A 17,423-nucleotide genomic window follows, 5' to 3' on the forward strand; every position below is an offset into this window, starting at 1 on the left:
TGCACTACTCTGGATTCCTGAATTCAAGCACATTTTTACAATTAATCATTCATCAACAACAAAAAACAATTTCAAAGGAGGAGCTAGTAATAAAATGTTGTACACAAATTAATTTGTGTAGAAAGTAGTAGTAAAAAAAAAAAATCATTGTCAGCATTTTCAGTTTAGGCTTCAGACTTAATTTGCTATAGAAAAGAGCAATGGACCACAGCTAAAGACGTACTTGCCCCTCCCTCTGATTTAAAGCGAGATTAAAGCCTCTCATTTTATCTAAGGTCATCCTACACTCCTCCATGCCATCAAAATTTCAGGAGGAAAAGATCACACGCCCTTCCCTTTTTGCGTAACTAGTTTTCATCTCTTGTCTATCCTAAGATTTTCCCTATTGTTTATTTTTTCTATCCATGCTCGATAAATTATTTCTACAAGCTCGCTCAGCCAAGAAACCGAGTAAACTATAAGCATGTGACTTTTCTTATTAAAACAAAAAGCTGTTTTGAAGAAAAGCAAAAACAAAACAGGTTTACTCTTACAAAGTACAAAAATGTAGACAAACAAATGCATCAAAAGCTAAAATATACACATGCAAACAGATACACCACATCAGGAAGGTTTCAGCTTAGCTCTCCCTCATCTCTTCTGCTTAAAGATGTCCACAAATAAGATGCAATTAATTCTCCACATCAGTACCTACGGGAGTTCTGCTGCTGGTTTTCAGTGAAACAAGACTCGGCTTTTAAGTCTCGAGACCAGAGCTACTTGGACAAAAAAAGCTGTAGCACACTGTTCAGGGGCACACAGTTAGACTTGCCTAGGGGAAGAAGAAGAACAAAAGATGAAAAGAGAAAGAAAGAAGAAGAAAGGAAAGGATTTCTGGTCTACAGAAAGTTTTTACTTTTTGGTAAAAACTCGATTTTCCCACTGGGAGCCTACCTGTTCTCACTATCCCTTGTTCCTCCCCAAATTCTAGAGTAGACATAGGATCTCACTGCATGCCATTATCCCTAGATATCACCCACCAACAGCTTTGCAATAAAATCCCTCCTAATTGGTTTCTGCCTCCTTCCAGTGTCTCAAGTTGATAGTCCTTGTTGCTTAAAAAAAAAAAAAAAAAAAAAAAAAAAAACAGCATATCTTAAATCTAATGATTGTAACAATAAACCAAAATTAGACTAATGGGAACACTGAACTGAAAGTAAAGCTCTAAAAGCTACAGGGCCTACATATATCATGAGATTTTATTAAACTCTAAATCCGTTGAGTACAACTTTAGTTTTTAAAGATGGAGTTATCTTAAGCCCATTTGTTGCCCAATGTAATAGTATTTGCTGTTTATAATGAAAATTAGATTATATCAGGGTAAGTTCATTTATAATTTTTAGATTAAGAGAATTAGATACAGTAAAAAGAGTTCACATAGACAAAATGAAAAAATGCAACACATTTTCCTCTTATTTTCATGACGTAATATTTGGTACTTGTTGAGGCATAAGAAAGCATCTTGTTTCAAAGGTCTTGAAACAACATTAAGAAGAGTAATTTCCCCTCCCCCATTCCAGAAAGGGTTACATCAAGCCTATATATCACATTACTTATTGTAAAGGTGTAAATCCAATATAAAATGGGACTGCTGATGAAAAATTCCTAAGCTATTGCCATACCTTAGGTGCACAGGCTGTTCCTCTGCAGTTCTTCACTGCTCAATTCAACTGATGCCTATCTGCTATACTGCACTGAATGCTGGGTCCTGAAGAGACTGAAGTTTAAAAGCAATCACCACAAGACAAAGTGTTTTGTTTTAAACTTCAAAACAGCCATCAAAAACGCTATGCAGCCTGTAAGCGGCTGTAACAATATAACAGCGGTGTGTTGGACGAGCAGCGCAAGAGAACAAGAGAAAGCAGGGACTTCTGACGTTGGCTATGCAGCCATGGGAAACCTGTCTTGAACTACACTCCAGAGCGAAAAGCAGAGAACACTCGAAGTTTTTACACCCTTGTACATAAAATTTGCAAAAAGGTACACACACTAAAACATAAGTGATACTTCCTTGGACCCTCTGATGACTGAAACTTGGCAGTCCTTTAGACTCACAGATCTGACAGTCAATGTGACTCACAGACTTTTCACCAGCTTATACACTGGTGACTGATAAAGCCACCAACTTCTGCATGAGAAATCACGCAAGCTTCCACGTGGCCTTCTCACCATCACCATTTCCTTTCCCAACAACAGCAGTGTGATATGGCTGTATCCAGATTGTCCTGAGCCCTCAGTAGTGGCCGCATTCAGATTCCTTCAGAAGGAAATTGGTGACATTTGCTTTGCTTCAAGCCACTGTTTTTATGCCTAGGGTTTCAGAGGGCTGGGAACAGATAAAGCACTGGTGTTGTGCAGATAAAGCTTTCTCTAAGTTCCTCCCCTGCATTGTTCAGCCTTTGCACTCTAAATCTGGGTTTCTGTGGCTGGAGAGCAGCTACAGAATAAGAAAACTTTCCATCTAGCAGCCAGTATTTTTCATTCTTTCCTGTTCAAAGTCTCATAGGACAGGAAAGGAGACCCCACTAGCTTCAGTTATTTTCATTTGCTGCAAATATTCAGAGGTATTGGTGGCCCTCTCACCCAAAAGGTAAACAGCACTAGCTGTGCATTCCAAGAAAGCATCCCCCAAGCCTGCTCTAACCAACAAAAGTTAACTATCGCCGCCACCACCAACTGTCATTCGTCAAAACTCAGTGTTATTCTTGGATCAGAGCAGAGAGAGACTCAGTAATTTTTTTTAAAGCAAAGTAAATTCAAATCAGTCCAACCAATGCATGTAACATGCGTGATGGTCTTGGCAGTCACTGTTTTTATAAATGATAATTGCTGGCAGTTTATCAGACTTAACAGTTTGAGATAGGCAGCCTGACAATCTTAACGGACATTGCTGAATCCAAAATACAGTTCCCACAGGGCTGCTTGAGCACGCTTTCGCTTGCTCACTGGTTGAAGCATTTTAAGTATTCTACTATGGTCTGGCAAATCCTCAGCCTGGCCCGGCACTGCTCCTCAGCTCACTGCCAGTGGGATCCATTACAGCTCCATAGCATACACCATTAAAAAAAAAAAAAATCTATTTTTACAATGTATTAATTGTGCCCCCTCTGCCACATGATTACAAAAAGCTCTGGCAAACAACTGCATCTCAATGAAAAGTTTGTTTAACCAAAGCGTAATTGGAGTTGCTTGGCACTGAAGAGGAACATTGCAATGCTCCAACTGACATATCTTGCGTAGATAGAGTATATCAAGTCTCCTGCACTTACTTGTTTGTACAAAACAGCAAGCAACCTTTCTTGAAGCTTCAGATTTCGAGAGCATTGTTCCTGGGCAAACTAAAACATTAGTCTCTTTAGACTCCGAATAACCAAATTTATCTACTCTTCCTTTATTTTAGGGAAGCCACAATAAAGCATTTTCACAGATGAACTTTAAGGAGTTCTATTTTTCCTCTTGCAGATGGAGATTTTCTTACTGCATACATGCATAGACACAAAATAAACAGACATTAAATGAATACTAGCAAGAAAAGATAGCTTTTCTATGTTTTTTTTTTTTTTAAACCCGGCAATTGATGTCTGATCTTCCACATCGCATAAAAAGGCTGTAACTTTATACTTGTCTTCCGATTTGCATGAGTTGGATAAACAAGCTAAATTACAAGTACTAAATCACACAGAATGTCAGGTTACTGTAGCCATTTTCTCCCAAACCTTCAGTGCTACTAGTATTTTTGCTTCTGCTAAGCCAATTTCATGCTGTTAAGTATTTGGCTGATTAAAACAGTCATCAGCTATGTGTGGTTTTCCCCTCTCTTACAGGTTTTCACACTCTGTATTTTAGAGATTCTAATGATAATCCTCCTGTGCCAGCTATTTCAAAGCCTCTGCCATACAGGATAAACAGACCTTGTATTATTGTTCTGCATCCAGAAGTCACCATTCTGGTTGCCAAGGGTTTTATAGAGCGGAATCTTCACTGGTGCAGTACCAGATGCTTTACATTAAAAGGACCAAACCCACTAAGAACTCTCAGAGATACCGAGGCCAGCAGCTTTGCAAAGCTATGCATCTGTCTGATCATCCTTCCTGCCAACATCAATGGGAAAATTCCCACTGATTTCTATAGGAGCAGGCTCCCATAGATAGCAAGAAAACACAAAGCACTCACAGCTGCATCCTACTCCCAGTAAAGTGGAGGAGGTTCCTTTTCAGAGGGAAGCAAAATCAACTACAAAAGTTGCATTTAGAAAATCACATCCAGGCTCTTCCAAGATAAAACATGACACCTTAGTGAAAAGATATTGCAGGCTTTCAGAAAGATACAAGGGGCAAACAAACCTTTTAACCTTTTGTTTTGTTTGAAGACCTCAGAACCAAACTGCATTCCTTCACTCCACCTTAACACTAACATAGTGGTCTGAATCCCAAGGCAAAGCAAACTTGTGAAAGAGAAAGCAAACGGGCCAAAAACCCTGAACAAAAACAAACTTCAGCATGTACTAGAAAAGAAAACCTGGGTGCTGTTCCAGGTGCCCTCCTTTACCGTCTCTTTGCCAGGGATGCTGCTATCCTGCTCTGCAGCCAGCCAGTACCCATACAGCAGGTCTAGGCCCAGCTGGGAATATCCCTTGCCCATTAACACCCCACAGCTGTGCAGCACCTGCAGTCTTAGCCTTATTAAGCCCCTATTAAAGCTAATAAGCAAGTCAGAACATGTAAAATATTGGAAGGAATGGGTTTTTTTCTTTTTTCTTTTTTTTTTTTTTGGTCATTCTCTTACTCTTCCAGTATTTCAGTCAAAACATCAGTTACAAATTGCTGAGCAGCAGAAGAACTGAACAGGAAACACACTGGAAGGCAGGTTGATAGTGGATCAAATGTTCATTCCTGTGTAGGAACTTCAGAAGAAATTTTAGACTTTGAAGAGATAGATATGGGGTAAACACCTACTAGCACGCAAAAAGAACATCTCCTTGAAAGAAGGAGAAGGAAATTTAAACTTAAGAGTCAATGCCAGCTGACCATGACAAGTAACTGGAAGGGAACTTCCAAGACAGCGAGCAAGGGAAAAAAAGAAGTATCCCCACACAAAAATCCCCACCAATGCGCCTCCTTTGCACAGTTACACAAGCAGCTTACCACTGGTATGATCTGCTCTATAGATAGCTCAGCATGGACCTGCACAATCCTTCCCTAGTGAGGTTCAGGGAGGACACCCATGTTCTTTAGGATACAGATCCTGGCTTGACCTCCACCTCCATCATCAGGCTTCTGGTGAATGAGCACAGAGGAGAACTTAACATTTTGCTAGCAAAAAGTAACCTAACAAACTTCACGGCTTCACTTTATTTTTGCACTCTTCTATTCTTATCTCTGCTTTCACATGGAAAAGCAGGCATGGAAGCACAGGCTTCCTCAGCTGGCAAACTCTGAAGATGAACACTGCAACTATTGTCAAAAGATTCAGGGACAGATCCAAAAAGGTACTAGGAATCTGGCACCTAAATCCTGTTATGGAGGTTTAAGTCCTTACACACTTCTTTGGCCCCACAACCTTAAGAGACAACCTAATAATGTTTTGAATAATCAAGTGTTCTTTCAACTCTGCCTTCCTACTTTCAGGAAAGGGAATGTTGCAAGTTAACCAAGTTACGTTTCTAGAAAATCAGAACATCTTTGGTACACACAAGTGATTGAGAAAGGATTTTAAAGATATCGTCTATGCATTTCTGAATGTAATCTGCATTACAAACACCCATCCAGACAGCTGCACAGCAGCCATTAGATTTATGCATGAATGTAAAAACTGAAGCTTTCATTATTTCTAACCTAACTGACATGATGGACCATGCATCTCTCAGCTTGCAAAACACTGTCTACATCCGCTTTCACTTTCCCTATGAGTTTACTTCTTCCTTGCAGCTGTCAGTAGCTATGATTAGTCACATATGCTTGGGAGAGGAGCACCATTTGGTAACAGCAAGGTCAGTGGGTGAGTGTGCTATTGGTTTCTGTGGTCATCGTAAAGGTTCCTCAACACACCCAAAAAGAACATCCTATAGGCCTCAGCATGTCCAGGAAAGCATACAGGACAAAAACAGGCAGTACAGGCAGAGTGCACCCTCAGCAAATTTGCTGATGATACTAAACTGGGGGGAGAGGCTAACACACCAGAAGACTGTGCTGCCATTCAGAGGGACCTGGACAGGCTGGAGAGGTGGGCGGAGAGGAACCTCCTGAAGTTCAACAAAGGCAAGTGCAAGGTCCTGCACCTAGGCAGGAAGAACCCTAGGCACCAGGACAGGCTGGGGGTTGACCTGCTGGAAAGGAGCTCTGCCGAGAAGGACCTGGGAGTGCTGGTGGACAACAAGTTGAGCATGAGCCAGCAGTGTGCCCTTGTGGCCAAGAAGGCCAATGGTCTCCTGGGGTGCATTAGGCAGAGTGTTGCCAGCAGGTCGAGGGAGGTGATCCTGCCCCTCTACTCAGCCCTGGTGAAGCCTCACCTGGAGTCCTGTGTCCCGTTCTGGGCTCCCCAGGACAAGAGAGACATGGCACTACTACAGAGAGTCCAGCGGAGGGCTACAAAGATGATGAGGGGACTGGAGCACCTCTCCTATGAAGAAAGACTGCAAGAGCTGGGCCTGTTCAGCCTGGAGAAGAGAAGATTGAGAGGTGATCTCATCAACGTGTATAAGTATCTGGGGGGGGGGGAGGGGGGGGTATCGAGAGGATGGGGCCAGACTCTTCTCCGTGGTGCCCAGCAACAGGACAAGAGGCAACGGGCAGAAACTGAACCACAGGAAGTTCCACCTGAACCTGAGAAAAAACTTCTTCCCTCTGAGGGTGACAGAACATTGGAACAGGTTGCCCAGAGAGGTAGTGGAGTCTCCTTCGCTGGAGATATTCAAAACCCGTCTGGATGTGATCCTGGCCAATATGCTCTAGAGGACCCTGCTTGAGCAGGGAGGTTGGACTAGATGATCTCCAGAGGTCCCTTCCAACCTAAACGATTCTGTGATTCTGTGATACTTGAATAGGCCTCTGTACGCAATGGGAATGGCAACTCACTAAGCAATTCCTTTTTGGGAGGGCTGAATTACGTGCTAATGACAATCTAAGCATGGGGCTGGAGGCAAAGGAACAGCAGTTATCAGTTATCTTTCACTTAGAAAGAAAAAAAATAATTTCCTTGCAAATGTAGATACCTAGACAAACTGCTGGAACCAATGCGTTTTTAGGGGAAAAGGGAACAAAACTGTTACATTCCTTTAACTCCCAGCAGCTGTGCAGGAACAACCTGTGATATCTGAGATGCCCACGGCTGAACTGTTCAGCAATGTATGGGTAGGTGAGCAGAGAAAGAGAAAGCATTACCCAGGACTCAGCACGGGCACTACAACTTTAGAAGCACAATGCTCTTTCGCCTATAATTTAATATGTTGAGCCAGTTCCCTCGTGGAGGAGAAGAACTTTGAGTTTCATAAGCTTTTTTGGAGGGCCACTTCATGGGAGATTTCTACCGATACCAAGATCCCACTGAAAGCATTTGAGCATCTCCTTTTCCCTAGGAAAAAGGTGTCCCAAAGAGGACAATACTTCATTAAGCATCCAAAGAATCTTGTATTCCACTTATTCCCCCAGCTCCCAAGACCAATAATGGAAAAGGGCACATAATTTGGTTTCCTTAGCCACATGATACATTCAGACTGAAGCCTTGAGATCTCTCTTTCTGGTGTAAGATGACATGGCAGAATTAAAATACCCTTCCCCCCCCAAAAAAAATTAGTCACTGTACATATCTTGGGGAAACTCTATGAGGACAATTTTTAATTGCTAGTCTAATGCTCCCTCATAGCCTCAAATGGAAAAGCTATGAATAGCTCCTACTCATAATAAATCCCACTTACAAAGTTGGTATGAAGTGCCTCCATTCAGCACTGGAGAAGCACATCCAGTCTACAGTGTACTTCGTGGTCCATGCAAGAGTTGAGTATTATCCAGAATAGCCCCAAAACACTGAAAGAAGGAGGCATCTGAATGTAAACTATTGTTTAAATTGAAAAAGTGACTAATTACCCCAGGCACTCAACCTGGCATTTGGTAGAGGCTGGATTTTTCAGGACATTTTCTCAAATAGCCCCAAGAAGCACAGATCATTTTGTGATGGCACCTCCTTTGGATGTCCAATCAACACTTCTTGTTGAAAAGTATAAGCTGTTTATTATTTCTTGGGAAGCCTAGTACAGGGAAGGGTGGTTGGAGAAGAATGAAATCTTAAAAACCCACCTGCATGTCCCATGAGACATACATGTGTACAGTAAGAATAAGAATTTAATTTGCTCTCAGATTAGTCACACTGAATATTCCCAGAACAACGCAGAAGTCTGCTTGCCTTGCAGAACGTATCTCAAAATGGAACCATAGTCCGCACCACCAAGGCACTGCACGTGAAACAGCTTTCTTCCTTTATGTCTGATCAACAAATTCTTGCACCACCGAAGGCACCATTACAGAGAAGGAAAGCCAAAGACATACAGCAATTACATCCTTTTTCCTCAAGGCCATGTGATTCTCTAGATAGCTACTGTTACTGCACCATCAGTTACGTGGTCCTACAGGCGGTTAATGGTGGCTAACTCCTTTCACACTTTCCAGCGAGAACTGTTTCACAGAAACAGATACCTTTACCATTTATCCACCAGTCTCCTTTCATAGTTTAAAAAAAGCAAACAGTAGGTAGTATTAACTCCTATCTGTAGAGTTGTCTCCAGATACAGCCCTGCCTATAAACATTGTCACCTCATTCTTTTTAGCAATCACAAGTTTGCTACTCCCAGCTCCATTATCTCTTGCTCTGCAGTCACACCAAAAGAAATATGATACAGATAACTGATGTATTTAGACATTGACTGTCTGCCATGAGATCAGAGACCTGATATTAGTGCTTCCTCTTTACCTTTATCCCTTCCAAGTCCATGGTCATGCGTGCTTACTATGACCTACTCAACAGTTGGTAGCAGAGCTGTGCATAGGATATGAACTCTACACTGGTGATCTCTGAAGCACTTCTCTTTTCTCCAGCGAAATGAATACAAATGGTTTCTTTGACACCTTTGTATCATGGTTTACCCAGTAGACGTTGCAACACAAGTCAGCTTTATGATTTTCTGCAGGAAATAAGTCATCTGCAACTGGAAAGTCACATGCTTCCATTCAAAAGAACACTACAGTTATGCTAATAGACAGCCCAGAGGTGACTCTACACCAGTGATGCTGCGTAGGAAGGAGAGAACCTAGTAGTCAGAAGTGCCACAGTCACACTCTGGGGACAGAAGTCTCCCGCTTGAGCATGGAAGAGTTCCAGCTAGCATTACTGCACTGGAAGGAGCATCTTTAAGGACGGGCAGACAGTATCAACCTGTGACCTAGAACATTATCATTTCAACAAATCAGCTGGCCTTCACAGGACTGAGCAAAGTGATGTCAACTTCAACTTAACAGTTAGTGCAGATAGAGGAAAACACGTGTTATACCACTTCTACTAAACCATGTGACGACACAGTATTATATCCTGGTAGGGACAAAACCTCAGTTACTGTAACAGCTCCGTGTCCGGATTTTCCTAAGGCAGTTGATCAGTATCCTGTTGTACCTCATGTCTACCAGAAGCTGGCTAGATTATGAATTAACTCATGTAAACAGAGCTTCAATAGGAGTTCAGTAAATGGCAGTGGAAACTTTCAGGCCTAGAAGGTATAGATGATAGAATTTGACAGACTTATTTGTTTGTTTATTTACTGTCATCGTCTCAGATCATGACAATGACAGATTCTTCAACATTAAACATTTACTGTTTCAAAAAATAAACTGACAGTAGAATCAGTTCAATCCGAATATAACATTTGAAAAGGCACTTTCCATTCACAGATAAGCTGTTAACAGGCCTCAGACACCATACCAAAAAATCACGTGCTCTTTTTAGGCAATGGAGGAAAGTGATATTATAACACCCAAGAAACACAATACTTTACTATTCTTACTCCATTTTACAAAGCCTTTACAAAGTACCTTCCCTGCAGAATAAAGGTTTTTGCTTTCCATTAACATTACATTTACCACCCTCTCCTGGGACTGTGAGAAAATTTTTCAAGGTCAGGGATGGCTGCTAATTCATGGAGGAATAAAAGTCACTATGTAGAAAAAGCAGCTGTACGTCTTTTGGATCATGGAAAGGAGAGAATATAAGAAAATACTAATTTTCGATAAATCGAATGACATGACATCCTCATCTATGGAAAGGATGGTCAGAGTTCACTATCAAAGATCAAGTTCATAACTCAACAACTTTAGATCTGTAAATAAGGAAAACACTGTTTTGATTCTGCACAGATTACCTGTTTGAAAGAATTGGCTCACTGAAGTATAGTTTTCATTTAAACAATTTTCATTGCAAAGACTTGCCCAGCTTCGCTGTCTGAGGTATCTTGGAGACTGTGTAAGTAATTCAAACAAGTGATTCAGGCCATTCAATCGGTTCTTTCTTTCCCTGTACCAGCTGCCCAACAAGTTTGGGGAAAGTGATACATACTACTTCCCCAGATACCCAATAAAACAGAGCAGACACGCAGAAACACAGATACTGGTAACAAGGTTCAAGCATGACAGGAAAACAGGAAGGAAAGTACAGAATAGCAGAAAGACAAAGCTGAGATTCAAGAGACCTTTCAAAAGAACACTTTTTTTATGGTATGTAGGCTTAAGAAGTTCTCTGGTTTGGTTTGCATTGCAGCGGCACGGTAAGGCCTAAACTGAGATGACATCCCTGTCAGTTTTGCTAGGCACCATGGAGAAATTAAAAAAAGAAAATCCTGATGAATTCAGCAGATAAAGGGAAACAGCACTCCTCAGGGCAGTCTCATAATGAGAAAGTCTCAGTAGACAAAGTGAATTTGCAATCTCGATGCAGTCTGGAAAAAGGAGGTACATGCCCTTGCCTTTTGGCTAGCACAAAACAGGAGAGATGCAGGAGCAACAGATGCATTCCCTGAGGTGAGATGAGGGGACATGGTTGCCCCGAGAACGATGCTCTAGAGGAGTTACATCAGCCATCTCTGCTGTAGGGACGCTGTTACAGATTTATGGGCTCTTAGGTGAGATTAGAAATCATGGGGGGAAGGAAACAGACACGTTCCCCACCCCACAATATGACAGGATTTAGAGGTTTCTTAGTGGAAGTGACCTCTCATCACTTTGCCAAATTAGATAGAAAAGGAATTAAAACCACTAAGGTCAACAGCAAGATATCTGGAATTAGAAACTAAGACCCTCCTGGTTCTCAGGCCTTTAATTTGTAATTCAAACAACTTCAGGCTGAATTCTTTGTCCATCTCTCCTAGGAGCCATTATAATGAAGTTAGCAACTATGAGAAAGCAGATGATTAAAGCATTAAAAATATATCTGTGTACAAATATAATACATATATACACACATACGTGTGTGTGTGTGTATACATTTTATACAAGTGAATTTCTAGGAAATAAATCTCAACTTTTGAATCAAATAAGGATGAGAAATCATGCCGCAAGGTACAGAAAAAGTTCAACTGGACTGAGGTAATCGCTACTTGTCTTGATCTATAAACAACACAGAAATTTGTTCAATTGAACAGATGCTCTTGACAAATAATTTATTTCCTGTATTCCTCATTGGGTTGTGTAACGGGACAAACCTGAAGAGAAACTGTGACTGAAGAGAGGCACAAGTCCTCCAGCTTCTTTAGTGTGTTCTATTTTCCCTCTGGACCTAGACCACACATGGCAGATTCAGTGCGTAGCAGGCCAGTCAACTGGTCCCAGAGCCAAGAATATGTTGCATTGCTATGCTGAGGTTCCATGAGCTCGTGACATGGAACAGGACAGGATTCCCACTCCAACAGGAATCTCATGCACAAAACATGAGTCAGAGACCTAATCCATTCAGACAGATGTTCTTCAATAGGTGAAGAACAAACTGTAGATTAGGAAAGACCTCAGACCACGTTATGGACAGAACTATCAACTCAGCATAGAGTTTATTGTGTTTCAGATTGCCCACTGAAGAGATTCAATCTATAGTCATCAACTTATCCCGCTCTTGCTGCTAACCTTCTCAAAAGTAATAATTAAACAAACAAAACTTCTAAGGTATTAGGTAATTTATCCTTTGGACGCAAAAAAATTTCCATATCAGGTTATTCTGTTTATTTCTAGGCTATGTACTATATCTTAACATTTAGACTGATAGACATTTTTCGTATAGTTTTAGTTTGGTATATCTACACAGTCAAAGGGCTTCTTATTTTACAACTAGTGACAAAGCAAAATTGCCATGTAAAATGAGCAGTGTAGCATGAATAACTAATGAATAAATCCCAAAATAAAAAAGGATGCAAAAAAGGATGTTTATAAATTTGTACATGGATATGATCTATTATGAAGCTATAACTTCCTATCTATTGAGTGTTTACTAGAAAGGCTGAGAATTAAGATACTCTTTTGTGGACAGGAAATGATCCAAAGAAAATTAAACAGATACAGTAATTCCCTGTCAAAATAGGAGGAAACACTTTAACCACTAAATAACCAAAAGCTTACACCATACTAGAATGTGATTTAAAATTAGGAGTAGAGATTTCTCTCTCAGACGCATACACTCCCTCAAGACCTTCAACTACGTTTCATCCAGCCTTCCTTTATGTGATCAAATTCCTGCAAGTTCCAATGGGAGGTTCACCGACTAACAACTGCAGGCTTGCATACATGGATAGTTAAATGTAAAAGCACATTCTATTATATGCAGGTTTTAAAGCCTATTCATTTTAAGCACGATTAATGAGAGATACATCTACACTTTTGAAAATGCATCACACACCCACAGATGATGAACAGAGAATTTGCAGGAAACAATATCCAGTAATATTGCAACGCCAGGCTCGCACCTAATAGTCATAACACTGGCTAATTTTTCCCTGTAAAAAAATCATGAAGTTGTTTTATACAACACCGTTGAGCTTGGGGTAGAAAGATAGCATCCAGCAAGATTCTAGATTTAATACTTTACTATCTATTTTATCAGTTACAACCCCCTGTAGCTTTTCAAAGTGCTGAATGCTATATCGCATATGGCAATTTTAATCTAAATTCCACAGGAAAGGCGCTTCCCATCTGCAGCTGAGCTCGCCGAACACACCCAAAGGCTTCATTCAAAATCTGCTCTTCAGCAGCCAGCAATATCACTGCTTGCGTAGCCACGCGCACAGCAAACACAAAGAGCTGTTAACTATGAATGATAAATAGAAACTATCACATTAAATGGGACCGAAAATGGTTACACACACTCACAGGCTCACTGCTTTCACAGAATTACCCTGAAAGAATATCACAAAAAGACCCTTCTTGTTCAAAGAAGCTGCTTTACAAAGGCCTGGTCCGAGTTCCACCGATGTCAAAGCTTTTCCATTAATTTCAGTAGGCTCCCAATCAATCTCCAGATTTTTGTTGTCAGAAGGACTTAAAATAGGATGGCAAAGAGCCACGTATAGGTATAGCTTGTAGCTGAGGTTGTGGCTTATCACCCTGCCACATGTAACTTCCTGCACCAAAACTTACATCGTCATGGAAGGGCTTACAGCCCTGAGTGCTGTGAAGGCAGATGGATATACGCAAATGGGTCATTACTGGTTATCACCTGGTTATGAACTGGTTATGAATGGTGCTATTTTGTTTTTCTTAACTCCTGCGTTATGTTCCTCTAATACATAGAAGTATCGTGTGGGTCCTGTCACCCACCAGGCATATATTGTAGCTGAATTACTAAACTGCAATGTAATTTAAGAATATTGTAGCAAAATTATTTTTCATTAACAACCGCTTAATAGGGCATCCAAATACTCTTGAGGGGGAAAAGAAAAAAGCTTTAATTCTCATTTCCCTGCTTCCTTTCATCCCTCCAGAACTAAGTAGTATTAAATTTTTGGCTTTTTTACTACAACAAAGCTGATGCTCCTCTGTTTTCAGAATGATAAACATCAGCTTGACACATCACCAAGGAATGAAACTTCTGCTATCTATTTATATTTGGGAAGGCACTAAAATAATAAAAAAAAATACGTCTTGATTTTAGATTACTCTGTTATTGGGAAACACTGAAAACTAAAGAAAACCAAGTATCTAGTCGCTTTTGTGCTATTTTAAAGTCAGTCTTGAAGTTACACATCCAACACGTCCACAGAGACCAATAAACAACGACAATACGAGAGAATCGAGTGATTAGACCCCGAATCTACATGTTATAAATGATGACAGAGGCTAGTTTATCTGAGAGTTTCAAATGTCACAATCACTCGGAACTGAACTTAACACGCACCCAAAGATAACTACAGCCCTTGCCCAGATTAATCAGGAAGCAATGTTTATTACTAGGGGGGAATACGGGCTATTTCAAACTAACCCCCTTTCCTACAACTCAAAGAGATCGCACTAACATGACTATAAGCAAAATGTTTAACATAGATTCCTTTGGTAACAGAAATCTGATCTGTGCAGCCTGAATCCCATGAACATTGGGCCAGAAGTACCAGTCCAGGGTACCAAACACTAAGAGCAATTTAACTGGTGGTAGCTTACGAGCTTTTAGTAGACCATACAGTGTACGGTAGCTGTCAGCACATGTACTTTTCCCCAGTGGTTACAGCTGCAGAAGAGGATGGTTACCTAAGGCAAAGGCATAGCTTACAAGGTCAGAGCTTACATACAGAAACTGCTGCTGAGAAACCCACAAGCTGCAAGCAAGCATCCACGTTCATCCCATACTAACTTGTTTGTTTTTAATGCTTGGTTTCTCTTAAGTTGACAGTGCTCCCAGCACTCATTTAATGAAGGTAGTAGTAAAATAAAGTTCATGGTGAAGTCGCCTTTAAAACAAGTTTGCTGAGAATTTTCTTGCAGCTATTCGTTAATGGCAAATATCCTAAAAGTTAATTTCCCAGTTGAAAGCAAGCAAAAGGATGAAACCCTGCTCATTAGAATACACAGAAAGGAAGGAATAATCAAAAGTTTCACCATGTTTAACAAAAAAAATTGAATTCCTCTTCATCATGTTGGTCAAATTAAAAAAAAGTTATATCAATACATTAGAACTCATTAGATTCACAAACCAATGACTTAGAAGTATTTTAAAGGTAAAACTGAGTTTGACTCATACAAATGGTTTTAAATTAAAAAGAGAAACCAAAATGAAAAAAACCTTAAAGTTTTAATTAAACACCTGAAATGATTGTTTCTAGAATAGGATAGAAAGTTAGCTAGAAGCATCCCAGAACCATTAGTAAACGTACTGCTGAATTAAAACTTTTTCATATCAACAACAAAAGGTAATTTCCAGTGCAATTCTTCCCCAAAAGGAACAAATCAAATCCATCTACTGACAAATTGGTGTGTGCAACAGTTGGTGTATTTGGAAAACTTATGAATGCTTATTCTGCATAAGAATTGGGCAATCCAGCAGTCATTAGACAAAGGAAATGCCTCTGAAGTTACGGGGTTTTGCATGCGTGCAGCCTGTAAGGCTTAGCTGTTTATTACTTAGTTTTCAGAAGATAAAGACTGCATTTTCGGGCATTAAAAAGCTAACAAACAAACACAGAACAGAACAGTGCCCCCCCAACTACTGAAGGTCAGATTCAATTAAGAAAAATCCTCCTGCTCGTGTAACAAAATCTCAACAAGCCCCCAAAAGACATTTCAATGCGTCTATTGACTGGTGAAGAAGTTGATAGAATTTTAAAATTAATCTGGCCAAATCCAGGTCTTATTAGAGCTACTGAAAAAGAACACGCAATAAATTACTGAATTCCTTCAGCAGCCATGGTGATTCCAGCTGCATTATGGCTGCCAGTGGCATATGTAGTGGAAGCAGATGATCATCAGCAAAGAGTCTTCAGCAAATACTTGAGCTTGGTGGAAAACACTGTTTCACTCCTCTCAAAGCTACGCAAATCTGGCTTCAAAAAAAAGGCTACGCAAATAAAGGACTTCAAAACATCCTTTAGCGTGATCCTTGGGATCTTCCTGAGGGAGGATGGGGGGTCAGCTCCCTTGAGTGAGCAAAAGACTGGAACCTAAGTTCTCCATCTTGCTGCCAAATGTCCTAATGTGGAACACTAGAGAAAAGGTGGGAAGTCCATACAAGGGACAACCACTTGCCTGAATTAAGCCCTTCATTTTATTTCCCAGTATCTAACCATAACAAGTTTTATTTTTGTGCAAATGTTACCCTTTCTTCAATGGTGGAGACTAGTTTTCCTGACCAACTGAGGACGGAGATTACATTTGGGTTGCTACAGAACAAACTATTTCCATCCAGCAGTACTTCTAAAAATTCTTGCAGCCCTAGTCTTCACAGGATGGTATCCTAAAGTTTATTATTTAAATCACCTAACGGTAACTAAGCAAAAATTGCATTAACACTGACTTGCTGCCTTTAGAACAGCGCTCATGGCACGAGCCCAGCAACAAACTTCAAAAGACTGCAACGTGGAGTGTCACCTCACAGGATACAGAGCTACAGGGAAAAAAAGTAAGTACTGACTTGCTACTGTGCATCTGTCTTAATGTGTGCTAGAGTCTCAGCTTCTTCCTGGGAAAGCTTTTTTTAACCAGGACAAAATTATCTTAGTGTATTTTCAAGATTTCCAAATCATTTGCAGGAATACAGAAGAACCTTAAATGAAAAATATAATTATAGGAGAGTCCTGAAGAATCTTTAAAATGCAGACTGATGAGACCAGGAAGACTAATAAAGCCTTACAGAAAATCATGAGGCCAGGGTGGAAGGGAGAGGGAGGAGTAGTTTCTTCAAGATTAAGGCAACTACTACATAACCACAACTCTTGGAAAGGCATCTCATTTTATAAACTACTCACTGTTGCACTAACGTTTCCCTTCACAAGTTAAGATTTTGAATCCACTCTGCTGCTGCCAGAACGAGAAACAGCAGTTTGCATCTTACGTAGGGAGGATGAGCTTCTCCTCTGCACTGAGATACAACTCTAAACTCAACATGTTATTCAACCACAAGTTTTGTCTGTTCTGCCCAATTAGTTCAGAAAGGCACCACTTGTGTGGTTCTGGCTACGTGTGCCGGAATCAAACTGAACAAAGCCATAACCATTTACTTCATTTTAACAACATTAAAGGGGAGAGCTAGCTCAAGGCAAGAGCTTGACAGTACTAAGGAGTGCATTAGCAGCTACATAACTAGAACCTCACTAACAATTAGATACTGAAGGGTCAGAATACAGTCTTTATTCAGAAAACACAAATCCTACAAAATTGTGTGAA

The 17,423-nt window shown here is 40.4% G+C and overlaps 1 protein-coding gene across 14 annotated transcripts in view; it reads right to left on the minus strand.

Annotated features, from left to right (window-relative positions):
* FYN (FYN proto-oncogene, Src family tyrosine kinase) overlaps positions 1-17,423 on the minus strand; it is a 142,654-nt gene that overhangs the window by 93,449 nt on the left and 31,782 nt on the right. Inside the window, exons 1-2 of one of the 14 annotated variants that reach the window (XM_068938078.1) lie at positions 6,548-6,694; positions 5,184-5,315 (exon numbers count right to left, since the gene is read on the minus strand). The exons of the other annotated variants lie outside the window; for them this stretch is intronic. The gene's annotated coding sequence lies outside the window, so the exon portion shown is untranslated. Of the gene's footprint in view, positions 1-5,183; positions 5,316-6,547; positions 6,695-17,423 lie in introns of those variants that run through there. 14 annotated transcript variants of the gene reach the window in all.

The sequence above is a fragment of the Struthio camelus genome, chromosome 3 (genome assembly GCF_040807025.1).
Source record: "Struthio camelus isolate bStrCam1 chromosome 3, bStrCam1.hap1, whole genome shotgun sequence".
In the NCBI taxonomy this organism is placed as follows: domain Eukaryota; kingdom Metazoa; phylum Chordata; class Aves; order Struthioniformes; family Struthionidae; genus Struthio; species Struthio camelus.